Raw genomic sequence first — 18,162 nt, 5'->3', positions numbered from 1 at the left:
TCCCACCGGCGGCATGGTTGTTTTTCTGCTGGTTTATAAGTAACTTTCTTTAAACAAATTGATTGGCATTAGAAATTAAAAAAAGAAAACATTCCCTTATGCACCTTGGTTTCGGTTACTGTTGTCTTCCTTCAAATGTTTGTCAATCGAGCCCCTCATTTCGTTTGCCCTGACTGCTATTAGCTTAACGGAGGTCTTGGTTCTGGCAGTCTTGATGCCATAGGTAGCATAAGAGGGCTCTCGCACAGTTTTCTCGCTCGCCGTTACATGACGTTCTACGTCACACTTGCGTTATTACAGGACGTGCTACGTCCACCGCTATGGACGAGGGTGGCGCTGGTTCGCTTACACGCAAAACATAGATACCCACGAAAGCAGCAAATGTGACAGCCGTTGCCGTAGCTAAGTTGGTAAGAGCACCGGACGCGATATTCGGAGCTTGTGGGTTCCTATCCCACCGGCGGCATGGTTGCTTTTTTCTGCTGGTTTATAAGTAATTTTCTTTAAACAAATTGATTGGCATTATAAATTGAAAAAAGAAAACATTCCCCTATGCACCTTGGTTTCGGTGACTGTTGTCTTCCTTCATATGTTTGTCAAACGAGTCCCTCATTTCATTTGCCTTTTCTGCTAATAGCTTAACGGGGGTCTTTGTTCTGGCAGTCTTGATGCTATAGGTAGCATAAGAGGGTTCTCGCACAGTTTCCGCCCTCGCCGTTACATGACGTTCTACGTCACACTTGTGGTATTACAGGACGTGCTACGTCCACCGCTACGGACGAGGGTGGAGCTGGTGAACACTCTCTAGGTTCGCTTACACGCATAACATAGATACCCACGAAAGCAGCAGATTGGACAGCCGTCGCCGTAGCTCAGTTGGTAAGAGCACCGAACGCGCTATTCGGAGGTTGTGGGTTCGGATCCCTGCTGCGACATGGTTGTTTTTTCTGCACGTTTATAAGTAACTTTCTTTAGACAAATTGATTGGCATTCGAAATTAAAAAAAAAGAAAACACTCCCCTAAGCACCTTGGTTCCGGTGACTGTTGTCTTCCTTCATATTGTCACGTAGTGGTGACGGCAGTCGAAGCAGCGATGAAGACGGACGAAAGAGTCTTCTAAAAGAACTGTTTATTGGGCTGACTTGCACCCAAAATGGACTGAATCACTCGGCGGCGGCGAAGCGACAAGCGTGCTCGGCGGTCGTCGAACAGAATGCCCGCCGCTGTCGGCCGTGCTCAATTTAAAGCTGATAGCGATCATTCGAGATAAAGGGCGCAAAGTTACTAGAACATTCCGGAACAACGTAGAATCAGCTTTGCCTGGCTGCGATCAATCGAGATAAATCTAGTCGCGTCTTGCGTCGCAAACAAAGTGATAAGGTGGTGTCGCGGCAGATTTGAAAAACGAATAAACACTGCAAATATTCGCGGCATTACTCCCCTCTCAATGAAGCATCGACCCGATGCATTAAAACGAATAATGCGACTAGTAAGGGAAAAAAACAGATCTTGCGAAAAATAGAGCATGGAAATGCACCGGCCTTTAGCGCGCATAATACGGCTTCAGACGGACTACATGGACAACTTCTGGTCGTACGCGGCGTCGCTGGGATGCAGTCATTGCGTCAGGGATGACTTCATAATCCAGTTCACCCAGCCGACGAAGAACCTTGTACGGGCCGAAATAGCGGCGCAAAAGCTTTTCACTCAATCCACGGCGGCGAATGGGCGTCCACACCCAGACTTGGTCTCCTGGCTTGTATTCCGCGTTGCGTCTTCGTAGGTTGTAGCGTCTGGCGTCGGACCGCTGCTGATCTTTGATCCGTAATCGGGCAAGCCTTCGAGCTTCTTCTGCGCGTTGAAGGTAGGCGGCAACGTCGACGTTCTCTTCTTCTGTAACGTTGGGCAGCATGGCGTCTGGCGTGGTCGTGGCCTCCCTGCCATGTACGAGCATAAAAGGCGTCATCTGGGTGGTCTCCTGCACTGCGGTGTTGTAGGCGAAGACGACGTAAGGCAGGATGACATCCCAGGTTTTATGTTCGGCATCGACATACATAGCGAGCATATCGGCGATGGTTTTGTTCAGGCGCTCGGTCAGTCCGTTGGTCTGCGGATGGTATGCAGTTGTCCTCCGGTGGCTGGTTTGGCTGTAGCGCAGGATGGCTTGCGTGAGTTCCGCCGTAAATGCTGTTCCTCTGTCCGTGATGAGCACATCGGGGGCGCCGTGTCGAAGAAGAATGCACTCCACGAAAAATTTGGCCACTTCTGCTGCTGTTCCGTTCGGTAGGGCTTTCGCCTCGGCATAGCGGGTCAGGTAGTCGGTCGCTATGATGATCCACTTATTTCCAGATGTTGACGTTGGAAAAGGGCCAAGCAAGTCCATGCCAATCTGCTGAAAGGGTCTTGAGGGAGGTTCAATGGGGTTCAGAAATCCTGCTGGTCGTGTGGGAGGAGTCTTTCGTCGCTGACAATCTCGGCATGTTTTCACATAGTGTGCGACATCGGCAGACAGTCGGGGCCAGTAATACTTGTCTTGAATGCGGCGGAGGGTGCGAGTAAACCCGAGATGTCCAGCTGTCGGCTCGTCGTGTGAAGCCTGTAGAACTTCTTCGCGGAGACAAGTAGGTACAACAAGGAGGTAGGCTGTTTTGTTCGCTGTAAAGTTCTTCTTCACAAGGACCTCATTCTGCAAACAGAAGGAAGACAGTCCTCGCTTGAATGAAGCAGGGGGTGAAGAAACCTTGCCTTCCAGGTACTCGATGAGACCTTTTAGTTTGGGGTCCGAGCGTTGCTGCTGAGCAAAAGAGCTTGCGCTGATGGGTCCCAGGAAGGCGTCCTCATCGTCGTCCAGCGGCGGTGCATCTACAGGGGCTCGTGAGAGGCAATCGGCGTCAGTGTGCTTCCGTCCGGACTTGTAAACGACGGTGACGTCAAACTCCTGGAGACGCAGACTCCATCGAGCGAGTCGGCCAGAGGGATCCTTCAAATTGGCAAGCCAGCAGAGCGCGTGGTGGTCGCTGACCACCTTGAACGGCCGTCCGTAGAGGTAGGGGCGGAATTTCGACGTAGCCCAGATGATGGCAAGGCACTCCTTCTCAGTGGTCGAATAGTTAGCCTCGGCCTTGGAAAGGGAACGGCTAGCGTATGCGATGACCTTCTCCAGCCCGTCACTTTTTTGAACGAGAACGGCGCCTAGTCCCACGCTGCTTGCGTCGGTATGAACTTCAGTGTCGGCGTTTTCATCAAAATGCGCAAGGATCGGTGGGGACTGTAAACGACGCTGAAGTTCCTTGAAGGCTTCTGCTTGTGGCGCTTCCCATTTAAACGGCACGTCTGCCTTCGTCAGCTGGGTCAGGTAGCTTGCGTCGTGGTCGAGGTTCTCATTGTGTGCGGCGTCGGTGCAGCGAGTGTCGGTTCTCCATGCGGCGTCGCGGGTGCAGCGTCTTCATGGGGCGTGGTCGGTGGAGGATCTTCGGCGTTTAGCTCGTGAGCAACCTCACCTCCAGAGGTTGCTGCCTTTAGTTTCCCCTACGGGGGCTGGGCGACCTTCCTCGTACCGCGGCTGCGTAGCTGCGGCGTGGCGACGCAAAGCGCGAGGTTGACGGCGATGGTGAGCGCGAAAAGCGGTTCGGCGTGTACTCTTCTCGACGCAGGTACTCGTCGATTTCGTGCGGACGTTGTCCGAAGCGTGGTCGTGGGGCGTTAACGGCAAATCCTCGAAGACCGATACGTCGGTACGGGCAGTGACGAAGAATATGGCCGGCCTCACCGCAATGGAAGCACAACGGCCGGTTGTCGGAAGTCCTCCAGGCGTCGCATTTCCTGGGGCTTGAGCGTCGGTCATAGGCTGGGCGGGTGGGGGCTGGGAGGCGGCGTTGTGGACCAAGTGGCTCATTTCGGGGAGGACGTGGGGGTTGTCGTTGGGGCTGAGCAGTCCTTACTGCAGCGGCGTAGGTCATGGCCTGGGGTTCTGTGGCCGTCGGGGTGCCAAGTGCCTGTTGCACTTCTTCCCGTACCACGTCCATCAGAGTCGATGCTTGTGGCTGTGGGGAGGATGGCAGTAATCGGCGTAGCTCCTCTCGGACGATTTCGCGGATAACGTCCCGCAAGCTGTCGCTGGTGGTGGCCGCCGTGTCCGAACGGATTGCATAGGCAGAGGAAGGGCGGTTGTACTGCCGAGCTCGGACGTCGAGGTTCTTCTCAATCGTGCAGGCTTCCTGCATGAATTTCTCGACAGTTTTTGGCGGCTGACGGACGAGGCTGCCAAAGAGTTGTTCTTTTACGCCGCGCATTAAGAACTGAACTTTCTTTTCCTCGGTCATCCCGGGATCGGCGCGGCGAAATAGGCGCTTCATCTCCTCGACGTAGCTGCGTACGGGCTCATTCGGAAGTTGGATCCTGGACTCGAGGAGTCGTTCGGCTCTTTCTTTCCTCACGACACTGGTAAATACCTTCAATAGTTCTCTCTTGAATAGCTCCCATGTCGTAAGGGACGACTCGTAGTTTTCGTACCACGTGCGTGCGGAGCCATCCAATGAGAAAAAAACGTGTCCAATCTTTGCCGCATCATCCCACTTGTTGAATGACGCCACGCGCTCAAATTGATCCAACCATTCTTCAGGGTCTTCGCCTAGGGATCCATTGAAAGTTGGCGGCACCCGCGGCTGCTGCAGTATAATCGGTGTCGACATCTTCGGCGAGATTGCGGTGCTCGTAGCCGCGTCTTTTCGCTGTCTGGTGCGGTCCGGCAGTTTCCCGAACTCAGGCTCCTCTCCCTGGAGACGTCGGCTGGCTCGCTGAGCTGCTGGCTCGTCCTCGGGTGCGAAGCGCTCAGGGCTGGCTTCACGACTTGAAGGGGGCGTCCGGAACATGGAAGGCTACCCCGCACCTCCACCAGATGTCACGTAGTGGTGACGGCAGTCGAAGCAGCGATGAAGACGGACGAAAGAGTCTTCTAAAAGAACTGTTTATTGGGCTGACTTGCACCCAAAATGGACTGAATCACTCGGCGGCGGCGAAGCGACAAGCGTGCTCGGCGGTCGTCGAACAGAATGCCCGCCGCTGTCGGCCGTGCTCAATTTAAAGCTGATAGCGATCATTCGAGATAAAGGGCGCAAAGTTACTAGAACATTCCGGAACAACGTAGAATCAGCTTTGCCTGGCTGCGATCAATCGAGATAAATCTAGTCGCGTCTTGCGTCGCAAACAAAGTGATAAGGTGGTGTCGCGGCAGATTTGAAAAACGAATAAACACTGCAAATATTCGCGGCAATATGTTTGTCAAACGAGCCCCTCACTTCATTTGCCTTGTCTGCTAATAGCTTAACAGGGTTCTTTGTTCTGGCAGTCTTGATGCCATAGGTAGCATAAGAGGGCTCTCGCACAATTTCCGCCCTCGCCGTTACATGACGTTCTACGTCACACTTGCGGTATTACAGGACGTGCTACGTCCACCGCTATGGACGAGGGTGGCGCTGGTGAACACTCTCAAGGTTGGCTTACACGCAAAACATTGATACCCACGAAAGCAGCAGATTTGACAGCCGTCGCCGTTGCTCAGTTGGTAAGAGCACCGGACGCGATATTCGGAGGTTGTGGGTTCGAATCCCACCGGCGGCTTGGTTGTTTTTCTGCTGGTTTATAAGTAATTTTCTTCAAACAAATTGATTCGCATTAGAAATTAAAAAAAAGAAAACATCCCTCTATGCACCTTGGTTTCGGTGACTGTTGTCTGACTTCATATGTTTGTCAAACGAGCCCCTCATTTCATTTGCCTTTTCTGCTAATAGCTTAACGGGGGTCTTTGTTCTGGCAGTCTTGATGCCATAGGTAGCATAAGAGGGCTCTCGCACAGTTTTCGCCCTCGCCGTTACATGACGTTCTACGTCACACTTGCGGTATTAGAGGACGTGCTACGTCCACCGCTATGGACGAGGGTGGCGCTGGTGAACACTTTCAAGGTTCGCTTACACGCAAAACATAGATACCCACGAAAGCAGCAAATTGGACAGCCGTCGCCGTAGCTGGGTTGGTAAGAGCACCGGACGCGATATTCGGAGGCTGTGGGCTCGAATCCCACCGGCGGCATGGTTGTTTTTTCTGCTGGTTTATAAGTAATTTTCTTTAAACAAATTGATTGGCATTAGAAATTAAAAAAAGAAATCATTCCCCTATGCACCTTGGTTTCATTGACTGTTGTCTTCCTTCATATGTTTGTCAAACGAGCCCCTCATTTCATTTGCCTTGTCTGCTAATAGCTTAACGGGGGTCTTGCTTCTGGCAGTCTTGATGCCATAGGTAGCATAAGGGGGCTCTCGCACAATTTCCGCCCTCGCCGTTACATGACGTTCTACGTCACACTTGCGGTATTACAGGACGTGCTACGTCCACCGCTATGGACGAGGGTGGCACTGGTGAACATTTTCAAGGTTCGCTTAGACGAAAAAACATAGATACCCATGAAAGCAGCAGATTGGACAGCCGCCGCCGTAGCTCAGTTGGTAAGAGCACCGGACGCGATATTCGGAGGTTGTGGGTTCGGATCCCACCGGCGGCATGGTTGTTTTTTCTGCTGGTTTATAAGTAACTTTCTTTAGACAAATTGATTGGCATTCGAAATTAAAAAAAAAGAAAACACTCCCCTATGCACCTTGGTTTCTGTGACTGTTGTCTTCCTTCATATGTTTGTGAAACGCGTCCCTAATTTCATTTGCCTTTTCTGCCAATAGCTTAACAGGGGTCTTGGTTCTGGCAGTCTTGATGCCATAGGTAGCATGAGAGGGCTCTCGCACAGTTTCCGCCCTAGCCGTTACATGACGTTCTACGTCACACTTGCGGTATTACAGGACGTGCTACGTCTTCCGCTATGGACGAGGGTGGTGGTGGTGAACACTCTCTAGGTTCGCTTACACGCAAAACATAGATACCTACGAAAGCAGCAAATTGGACAGCCGTCGCAGTATCTGAGTTGGTAAGAGCACCGGACGCGATATTCGGAGCTTGTGGTTTCGGATCCCACCGGCGGCATGGTTTTTTTTCTGCTGGTTTATAAGTTTTTTTCTTTAAACAAATTGATTGGCATTAGAAATTAAAAAAAAGAAAACATTCCTCTATGCACCTTGGTTTCGGTGACTGTTGTCTTCCTTCATATGTTTGTCAAACGAGCCCCTCATTCCATTTGCCTTTTCTGCTAATAGCTTAATGGGGGTCTTTGTTCTGGCAGCCTTGATGCAATAGGTAGCATAAGAGGGTTCTCGCACAGTTTCCGCCCTCGCCGTTACATGAATTTCTACGTCACACTTGCGGTATTACAGGTCGTGCTACGTCCACCGCTATGGACGAGGGTGGTGGTGGTGAACACTCTCGAGGTTCGCTTACACGCAAAACATAGATACCCACGAAAGCAGCAGATTGGACAGCCGTCGCCGTAGCTCAGTTGGTAAGGGCACCGGACGCGATATTCGGACGTTGTGTGTTCGGATCCCACCGGCGGCATGGTTCTTTTTCTGCTGGTTTATAAGTAATTTTCTTTAAACAAATTGATTGGCATTATAAATTAAAAAAAGAAAACATTCCTCTATGCACCTTGGTTTCGGTGACTGTTGTCTTCCTTCATATGTTTGTGAAACGAGTCCCTCATTTCATTTGCCTTTTCTGCTAATAGCTTAACGGGGGTCTTTGTTCTGGCAGTCTTGATGCCATAGGTAGCATAAGAGGGTTCTCGCACAGTTTCCGCCCTCGCCGTTACATGCCGTTCTACGTCACACTTGCGGTATTACAGGACGTGCTACGTCCACCGCTATGGACGAGGGTGGCGCTGGTGAACACTCTCAAGGTTCGCTTACACACAAAACATTGATACCCATGAAAGCAGCAGATTTGACAGCCGTCGCCCATGCTCAGTTGGTAAGAGCACCGGACGCGATATTCTAAGGTGGTGGGTTCGGATCCCACCGGCGGCATGGTTGCTTTTTTTTGCTGGTTTATAAGTAATTTTCTTTAAACAAATTGATTGGCATTAGAAATTTAAAAAAGAAAACATTCCCCTATGCACCTTGGTTTCGTTTACTGTTGTCTTCCTTCATATGTTTGTCAAACGAGCCCCTCATTTCATTTGCCTTGTCTGCTAAATGCTTAACAGGAGTCTTGGTTCTGGCAGTCTTGATGCCATAGGTAGCATGAGAGGGCTGTCGCACAGTTTCCGCCCTCGCCATTACATGAAGTTCTACGTCACACTTGCGGTATTACAGGTCGTGCTACGTCTACCGCTATGGACGAGGGTGGTGGTGGTGAACACTCTCGAGGTTCGCTTACACGCAAAACATAGATACCCACGAAAGCAGCAGATTGGACAGCCGTCGCCGTAGCTCAGTTGGTAAGAGCACCGGACGCGATATTCGGAGGTTGTGGGTTCGGATCCCTGCGGCGACATGGTTGTTTTTTCTGCTGGTTTATAAGTAACTTTCTTTAGACAAATTGATTGGCATTCGAAATTAAAAAAAAGAAAACACTCACCTATGCACCTTGGTTCCGGTGACTGTTGTCTTCCTTCATATGTTTGTCAAACGAGCCCATCATTTCATTTGCCTTGTCTGCTAAATGCTTAACAGGTGTCTTGGTTCTGGCAGTCTTGATGCCATAGGTAGCATGAGAGGGCTGTCGCACAGTTTCCGCCATCGCCGTTACATGAAGTTCTACGTCACACTTGCGGTATTACAGGTCGTGCTACATCCACCGCTATGGACGAGGGTGGTGGTGGTGAACACTCTCGAGGTTCGCTTACACGCAAAACATAGATACCGACGAATGCAGCAGATTGGACAGTCGTCGCCGTAGCTCAGTTGGTAAGAGCACCGGACGCGATATTCGGAGGTTGTGGGTTCGGATCCCACCGGCGGTATGGTTGCTTTTTTCTCCTGGTTTATAAGTAATTTTCTTTAAACAAATTGATTGGCATTAGAAATTAAAAAAAGAAATCATGCCCCTATGCACCTTGATTTCATTGACTGTTGTCTTCCTTCATATGTTTGTCAAACGAGCCCCTCATTTCATTTGCCTTGTCTGCTAATAGCTTAACGGGGGTCTTGTTTCTGGCAGTCTTGATGCCATAGGTAGCATAAGAGGGCTCTCGCACAATTTCCGCCCTCGCCGTTACATGACGTTCTACGTCACACTTGCGGTATTACAGGACGTGCTACGTCCACCGCTACGGACGAGGGTGGAGCTGGTGAACACTCTCTAGGTTCGCTTACACGCATAACATAGATACCCACGAAAGCAGCAGATTGGACAGCCGTCGCCGTAGCTCAGTTGGCAAGAGCACCGGACGCGATATTCGGAGGTTGTGGGTTCGGATCCCTGCGGCGACATGGTTGTTTTTTCTGCTGGTTTATAAGTAACTTTCTTTAGACAAATTGATTGGCATTCGAAATAAAAAAAAGAAAACACTCCCCTATGCACCTTGGTTCCGGTGACTGTTGTCTTCCTTCATATGTTTGTCAAACGAGCCCCTCATTTTATTTGCCTTGTCTGCTAAATGCTTAACAGGGGTCTTGGTTCTGGCAGTCTTGATGCTATAGGTAGCATGAGAGGGCTGTCGCACAGTTTCCGCCCTCGCCGTTACATGAAGCTCTACGTCACACTTGCGGTATTACAGGTCGTGCTACATCTACCGCTATGGACGAGGGTGGTGGTGGTGAACACTCTCGAGGTTCGCTTACACGCAAAACATAGATAGCCACGAAATCAGCAGATTGCACAGCCGTCGCCGTAGCTCAGTTGGTAAGTGCACCGGACGCGATATTCGGACATTGTGAGTTCGGATCCCACCGGCGGCATGGTATCTTTTTCTGCTGGTTTATATCTAATTTTCTTTAAACAAATTGATTGGCATTCGAAATTAAAAAAAAAGAAAACACTCCCCTATGCACCTTGGTTCCGGTGACTGTTGTCTTCCTTCATATGTTTGTCAAACGAGCCCCTCATTTCATTTGCTTTGTCTGCTGATAGCTTAACGGGGGTCTTGGTTCTGGCAGTCTTGATGCCATAGGTAGCATAAGAGGGCTCTCGCACAGTTTTCGCCCTCGCCGTTACATGACGTTCTACGTCACACTTGCGTTATTACAGGACGTGCTACGTCCACCGCTGTGGACGAGGGTGGCGCTGGTGAACACTTTCAAGGTTCGCTTACACGCAAAACATAGATATCCACGAAAGCAGCAAATTGGACAGCCGTCGCCGTAGCTGGGTTGGTAAGAGCACCGAACGCGATATTCGGAAGTTGTGGGCTCGAATCCCACCGGCGGCATGGTTGTTTTTCTGCTGGTTTATAAGTAATGTTCTTTAAACAAATTGATTGGCATTAGAAATTAAAAAAAAGAAAACATTCCTCTATGCACCTTGGTTTCGGTGACTGTTGTCTTCCTTCATATGTTTGTCAAACGAGCCCCTCATTTCATTTGCCATTTCTGCTAATAGCTTAACGGGGGTCTTGGTTCTGGCAGTTTTGATGCCATAGGTAGCATAAGAGGGCTCTCGCACAATTTCCGCCCTCGACATTACATGACGTTCTACGTCACACTTGCGGTATTACAGGACGTGCTACGTCCACCGCTATGGACGAGGGTGGCACTGGTGAACATTTTCAAGGTTCGCTTAGACGAAAAAACATAGATACCCATGAAAGCAGCAGATTGGACAGCCGCCGCCGTAGCTCAGTTGGTAAGAGCACCGGACGCGATATTCGGAGGTTGTGGGTTCGGATCCCACCGGCGGCATGGTTGTTTTTTCTGCTGGTTTATAAGTAACTTTCTTTAGACAAATTGATTGGCATTCGAAATTAAAAAAAAAGAAAACACTCCCCTATGCACCTTGGTTTCTGTGACTGTTGTCTTCCTTCATATGTTTGTGAAACGAGTCCCTAATTTCATTTGCCTTTTCTGCCAATAGCTTAACAGGGGTCTTGGTTCTGGCAGTCTTGATGCCATAGGTAGCATGAGAGGGCTCTCGCACAGTTTCCGCCCTAGCCGTTACATGACGTTCTACGTCACACTTGCGGTATTACAGGACGTGCTACGTCATCCGCTATGGACGAGGGTGGTGGTGGTGAACACTCTCTAGGTTCGCTTACACGCAAAACATAGATACCTACGAAAGCAGCAAATTGGACAGCCGTCGCAGTAGCTGAGTTGGTAAGAGCACCGGACGCGATATTCGGAGCTTGTGGTTTCGGATCCCACCGGCGGCATGGTTTTTTTTCTGCTGGTTTATAAGTTTTTTCTTTAAACAAATTGATTGGCATTAGAAATTAAAAAAAAGAAAACATTCCTCTATGCACCTTGGTTTCGGTGACTGTTGTCTTCCTTCATATGTTTGTCAAACGAGCCCCTCATTCCATTTGCCTTTTCTGCTAATAGCTTAATGGGGGTCTTTGTTCTGGCAGCCTTGATGCAATAGGTAGCATAAGAGGGTTCTCGCACAGTTTCCGCCCTCGCCGTTACATGAATTTCTACGTCACACTTGCGGTATTACAGGTCGTGCTACGTCCACCGCTATGGACGAGGGTGGTGGTGGTGAACACTCTCGAGGTTCGCTTACACGCAAAACATAGATACCCACGAAAGCAGCAGATTGGACAGCCGTCGCCGTAGCTCAGTTGGTAAGGGCACCGGACGCGATATTCGGACGTTGTGTGTTCGGATCCCACCGGCGGCATGGTTCTTTTTCTCGTGGTTTATAAGTAATTTTCTTTAAACAAATTGATTGGCATTATAAATTAAAAAAAGAAAACATTCCTCTATGCACCTTGGTTTCGGTGACTGTTGTCTTCCTTCATATGTTTGTGAAACGAGTCCCTCATTTCATTTGCCTTTTCTGCTAGTAGCTTAACGGGGGTCATTGTTCTGGCAGTCTTGATGCCATAGGTAGCATAAGAGGGTTCTCGCACAGTTTCCGCCCTCGCCGTTACATGCCGTTCTACGTCACACTTGCGGTATTACAGGACGTGCTACGTCCACCGCTATGGACGAGGGTGGCGCTGGTGAACACTCTCAAGGTTCGCTTACACACAAAACATTGATACCCATGAAAGCAGCAGATTTGACAGCCGTCGCCCATGCTCAGTTGGTAAGAGCACCGGACGCGATATTCTAAGGTGGTGGGTTCGGATCCCACCGGCGGCATGGTTGCTTTTTTTTTGCTGGTTTATAAGTAATTTTCTTTAAACAAATTGATTGGCATTAGAAATTAAAAAAAGGAAACATTCCCCTATGCATCTTGGTTTCGGTGACTGTTGTCTTCCTTCATATCTTTGTCAAACGAGCCCCTCATTTCATTTGCCTTTTCTGCTAATAGCTTAACGGGGGTCTTTGTTCTGGCAGTCTTGATGCCATAGGTAGCATAAGAGGGCTCTCGCACAGTTTCCGCCCTCGCCGTGACATGACGTTCTACGTCACACTTGCGGTATTACAGGACGTGCTACGTCCACCGCTATGGACGAGGGTGGCGCTGGTGAACACTCTCAAGGTTCGCTTACACGCAAAACATAGATACCCACGAAAGCAGCAGATTGGACAGCCGTCGCCGTAGCTGAGTTGGTAAGAGCACCGGACGCGATATTCGGAATTTATGGGTTCGGATCCCACCGGCGGCATGGTATCTTTTTCTGCTGGTTTATATCTAATTTTCTTTAAACAAATTGATTGGAATTAGAAATTAAAAAAAAGAAAACATTCCTCTATGCACCTTGGTTTCGGTGACTGTTGTCTTCCTTCATATGTTTGTCAAACAAGCCCCTCATTCCATTTGCCTTTTCTGCTAATAGCTTAATGGGGGTCTTCGTTCTGGCAGTCTTGATGCCATAGGTAGCATGAGAGGGCTGTCGCACAGTTTCCGCCCTCGCCATTACATGAAGTTCTACGTCACACTTGCGGTATTACAGGTCGTGCTACGTCTACCGCTATGGACGAGGGTGGTGGTGGTGAACACTCTCGAGGTTCGCTTACACGCAAAACATAGATACCCACGAAAGCAGCAGATTGGACAGCCGTCGCCGTAGCTCAGTTGGTAAGAGCACCTGACGCGATATACGGAAGTTGTGGGTTCGGATCCCACCGGCGGCATGGTTGTTTTTCTGCTGGTTTATAAGTAACTTTCTTTAAACAAATTGATTGGCATTAGAAATTAAAAAAAGAAAACATTCCCTTATGCACCTTGGTTTCGGTTACTGTTGTCTTCCTTCAAATGTTTGTCAATCGAGCCCCTCATTTCGTTTGCCCTGACTGCTATTAGCTTAACGGAGGTCTTGGTTCTGGCAGTCTTGATGCCATAGGTAGCATAAGAGGGCTCTCGCACAGTTTTCTCGCTCGCCGTTACATGACGTTCTACGTCACACTTGCGTTATTACAGGACGTGCTACGTCCACCGCTATGGACGAGGGTGGCGCTGGTTCGCTTACACGCAAAACATAGATACCCACGAAAGCAGCAAATGTGACAGCCGTTGCCGTAGCTAAGTTGGTAAGAGCACCGGACGCGATATTCGGAGCTTGTGGGTTCGTATCCCACCGGCGGCATGGTTGCTTTTTTCTGCTGGTTTATAAGTAATTTTCTTTAAACAAATTGATTGGCATTATAAATTGAAAAAAGAAAACATCCCCCTATGCACCTTGGTTTCGGTGACTGTTGTCTTCCTTCATATGTTTGTCAAACGAGCCCCTCACTTCATTTGCCTTGTCTGCTAATAGCTTAACAGGGTTCTTTGTTCTGGCAGTCTTGATGCCATAGGTAGCATAAGAGGGCTCTCGCACAATTTCCGCCCTCGCCGTTACATGACGTTCTACGTCACACTTGCGGTATTACAGGACGTGCTACGTCCACCGCTATGGACGAGGGTGGCGCTGGTGAACACTCTCAAGGTTCGCTTACACGCAAAACATTGATACCCACGAAAGCAGCAGATTTGACAGCCGTCGCCGTTGCTCAGTTGGTAAGAGCACCGGACGCGATATTCGGAGGTTGTGGGTTCGAATCCCACCGGCGGCTTGGTTGTTTTTCTGCTGGTTTATAAGTAATTTTCTTCAAACAAATTGATTGGCATTAGAAATTAAAAAAAAAAGAAAACATCCCTCTATGCACCTTGGTTTCGGTGACTGTTGTCTGACTTCATATGTTTGTCAAACGAGCCCCTCATTTCATTTGCCTTTTCTGCTAATAGCTTAACGGGGGTCTTTGTTCTGGCAGTCTTGATGCCATAGATAGCATAAGAGGGCTCTCGCACAGTTTTCGCCCTCGCCGTTACATGACGTTCTACGTCACACTTGCGGTATTAGAGGACGTCCTACGTCCACCGCTATGGACGAGGGTGGCGCTGGTGAACACTTTCAAGGTTCGCTTACACGCAAAACATAGATACCCACGAAAGCAGCAAATTGGACAGCCGTCGCCGTAGCTGGGATGGTAAGAGCACCGGACGCGATATTCGGAGGCTGTGGGCTCGAATCCCACCGGCGGCATGGTTGTTTTTTCTGCTGGTTTATAAGTAATTTTCTTTAAACAAATTGATTGGCATTAGAAATTAAAAAAAGAAATCATTCCCCTATGCACCTTGGTTTCATTGACTGTTGTCTTCCTTCATATGTTTGTCAAACGAGCCCCTCATTTCATTTGCCTTGTCTGCTAATAGCTTAACGGGGGTCTTGCTTCTGGCAGTCTTGATGCCATAGGTAGCATAAGGGGGCTCTCGCACAATTTCCGCCCTCGCCGTTACATGACGTTCTACGTCACATTTGCGGTATTACAGGACGTGCTACGTCCACCGCTACGGACGATGGTGGAGCTGGTGAACACTCTCTAGGTTCGCTTACACGCATAACATAGATACCCACGAAAGCAGCAGATTGGACAGCCGTCGCCGTAGCTCAGTTGGCAAGAGCACCGGACGCGATATTCGGAGGTTGTGGGTTCGGATCCCTGCGGCGACATGGTTGTTTTTTCTGCTGGTTTATAAGTAACTTTCTTTAGACAAATTGATTGGCATTCGAAATAAAAAAAAGAAAACACTCCCCTATGCACCTTGGTTCCGGTGACTGTTGTCTTCCTTCATATGTTTGTCAAACGAGCCCCTCATTTCATTTGCCTTGTCTGCTAAATGCTTAACAGGGGTCTTGGTTCTGGCAGTCTTGATGCCATAGGTAGCATGAGAGGGCTGTCGCACAGTTTCCGCCCTCGCCGTTACATGAAGCTCTACGTCACACTTGCGGTATTACAGGTCGTGCTACATCTACCGCTATGGACGAGGGTGGTGGTGGTGAAAACTCTCGAGGTTCGCTTACACGCAAAACATAGATAGCCACGAAATCAGCAGATTGCACAGCCGTCGCCGTAGCTCAGTTGGTAAGTGCACCGGACGCGATATTCGGACATTGTGAGTTCGGATCCCACCGGCGGCATGGTATCTTTTTCTGCTGGTTTATATCTAATTTTCTTTAAACAAATTGATTGGCATTCGAAATTAAAAAAAAAGAAAACACTCCCCTATGCACCTTGGTTCCGGTGACTGTTGTCTTCCTTCATATGTTTGTCAAACGAGCCCCTAATTTCATTTGCCTTGTCTGCTAATAGTTTAACGGGGGTCTTGGTTCTGGCAGTCTTGATGCCATAGGTAGCATAAGAGGGCTCTCGCACAGTTTTCGCCCTCGCCGTTACATGACGTTCTACGTCACACTTGCGTTATTACAGGACGTGCTACGTCCACCGCTGTGGACGAGGGTGGCGCTGGTGAACACTTTCAAGGTTCGCTTACACGCAAAACATAGATATCCACGAAAGCAGCAAATTGGACAGCCGTCGCCGTAGCTGGGTTGGTAAGAGCACCGGACGCGATATTCGGAGGTTGTGGGCTCGAATCCCACCGGCGGCATGGTTGTTTTTCTGCTGGTTTATAAGTAATTTTCTTTAAACAAATTGATTGGCATTAGAAATTAAAAAAAAGAAAACATTCCTCTATGCACCTTGGTTTCGGTGACTGTTGTCTTCCTTCATATGTTTGTCAAACGAGCCCCTCATTTCATTTGCCATTTCTGCTAATAGCTTAACGGGGGTCTTGGTTCTGGCAGTTTTGATGCCATAGGTAGCATAAGAGGGCTCTCGCACAATTTCCGCCCTCGACATTACATGACGACATGACGTTCTACGTCACACTTGCGGTATTACAGGACGTGCTACGTCCACCGCTATGGACGAGGGTGGCACTGGTGAACATTTTTAAGGTTCGCTTAGACGAAAAAACATAGATACCCATGAAAGCAGCAGATTGGACAGCCGCCGCCGTAGCTCAGTTGGTAAGAGCACCGGACGCGATATTCGGAGGTTGTGGGTTCGGATCCCACCGGCGGCATGGTTGTTTTTTCTGCTGGTTTATAAGTAACTTTCTTTAGACAAATTGATTGGCATTCGAAATTAAAAAAAAAAGAAAACACTCCCCTATGCACCTTGGTTTCTGTGACTGTTGTCTTCCTTCATATGTTTGTGAAACGAGTCCCTAATTTCATTTGCCTTTTCTGCCAATAGCTTAACAGGGGTCTTGGTTCTGGCAGTCTTGATGCCATAGGTAGCATGAGAGGGCTCTCGCACAGTTTCCGCCCTAGCCGTTACATGACGTTCTACGTCACACTTGCGGTATTACAGGACGTGCTACGTCATCCGCTATGGACGAGGGTGGTGGTGGTGAACACTCTCTAGGTTCGCTTACACGCAAAACATAGATACCTACGAAAGCAGCAAATTGGACAGCCGTCGCAGTAGCTGAGTTGGTAAGAGCACCGGACGCGATATTCGGAGCTTGTGGTTTCGGATCCCACCGGCGGCATGGTTTTTTTTCTGCTGGTTTATAAGTTTTTTTCTTTAAACAAATTGATTGGCATTAGAAATTAAAAAAAAGAAAACATTCCTCTATGCACCTTGGTTTCGGTGACTGTTGTCTTCCTTCATATGTTTGTCAAACGAGCCCCTCATTCCATTTGCCTTTTCTGCTAATAGCTTAATGGGGGTCTTTGTTCTGGCAGCCTTGATGCAATAGGTAGCATAAGAGGGTTCTCGCACAGTTTCCGCCCTCGCCGTTACATGAATTTCTACGTCACACTTGCGGTATTACAGGTCGTGCTACGTCCACCGCTATGGACGAGGGTGGTGGTGGTGAACACTCTCGAGGTTCGCTTACACGCAAAACATAGATACCCACGAAAGCAGCAGATTGGACAGCCGTCGCCGTAGCTCAGTTGGTAAGGGCACCGGACGCGATATTCGGACGTTGTGTGTTCGGATCCCACCGGCGGCATGGTTCTTTTTCTGGTGGTTTATAAGAAATTTTCTTTAAACAAATTGATTGGCATTATAAATTAAAAAAAGAAAACATTCCTCTATGCACCTTGGTTTCGGTGACTGTTGTCTTCCTTCATATGTTTGTGAAACGAGTCCCTCATTTCATTTGCCTTTTCTGCTAGTAGCTTAACGGGGGTCATTGTTCTGGCAGTCTTGATGCCATAGGTAGCATAAGAGGGTTCTCGCACAGTTTCCGCCCTCGCCGTTACATGCCGTTCTACGTCACACTTGCGGTATTACAGGACGTGCTACGTCCACCGCTATGGACGAGGGTGGCGCTGGTGAACACTCTCAAGGTTCGCTTACACACAAAACATTGATACCCATGAAAGCAGCAGATTTGACAGCCGTCGCCCATGCTCAGTTGGTAAGAGCACCGGACGCGATATTCTAAGGTGGTGGGTTCGGATCCCACCGGCGGCATGGTTGCTTTTTTTTTGCTGGTTTATAAGTAATTTTCTTTAAACAAATTGATTGGCATTAGAAATTTAAAAAAGAAAACATTCCCCTATGCACCTTGGTTTCGTTTACTGTTGTCTTCCTTCATATGTTTGTCAAACGAGCCCCTCATTTCATTTGCCTTGTCTGCTAAATGCTTAACAGGAGTCTTGGTTCTGGCAGTCTTGATGCCATAGGTAGCATGAGAGGGCTGTCGCACAGTTTCCGCCCTCGCCATTACATGAAGTTCTACGTCACACTTGCGGTATTACAGGTCGTGCTACGTCTACCGCTATGGACGAGGGTGGTGATGGTGAACACTCTCGAGGTTCGCTTACACGCAAAACA

General features: G+C 49.0%; 3 non-coding genes across 3 annotated transcripts; all 3 read left to right on the top strand.

Annotated features, from left to right (window-relative positions):
* The first annotated feature begins 6,483 nt into the window (after window positions 1-6,483).
* On the top strand, window positions 6,484-6,557 carry TRNAS-CGA (transfer RNA serine (anticodon CGA)). Its single transcript has one exon. It is a non-coding gene; the product is annotated as a tRNA-Ser (tRNA).
* A 4,145-nt stretch (window positions 6,558-10,702) lies between these two features.
* On the top strand, window positions 10,703-10,776 carry TRNAS-CGA (transfer RNA serine (anticodon CGA)). The gene has a single exon. It is a non-coding gene; the product is annotated as a tRNA-Ser (tRNA).
* A 5,543-nt stretch (window positions 10,777-16,319) lies between these two features.
* On the top strand, window positions 16,320-16,393 carry TRNAS-CGA (transfer RNA serine (anticodon CGA)). Its single transcript has one exon. It is a non-coding gene; the product is annotated as a tRNA-Ser (tRNA).
* The last annotated feature ends 1,769 nt before the right edge of the window (window positions 16,394-18,162 follow it).

This window comes from Amblyomma americanum, chromosome 4 (genome assembly GCF_052857255.1).
Source record: "Amblyomma americanum isolate KBUSLIRL-KWMA chromosome 4, ASM5285725v1, whole genome shotgun sequence".
NCBI classification, from domain to species: Eukaryota; Metazoa; Arthropoda; class Arachnida; order Ixodida; family Ixodidae; genus Amblyomma; species Amblyomma americanum.
Note: the sequence above shows the minus strand (reverse complement) of the source record. Positions and strands in the feature narration are given on the sequence as shown.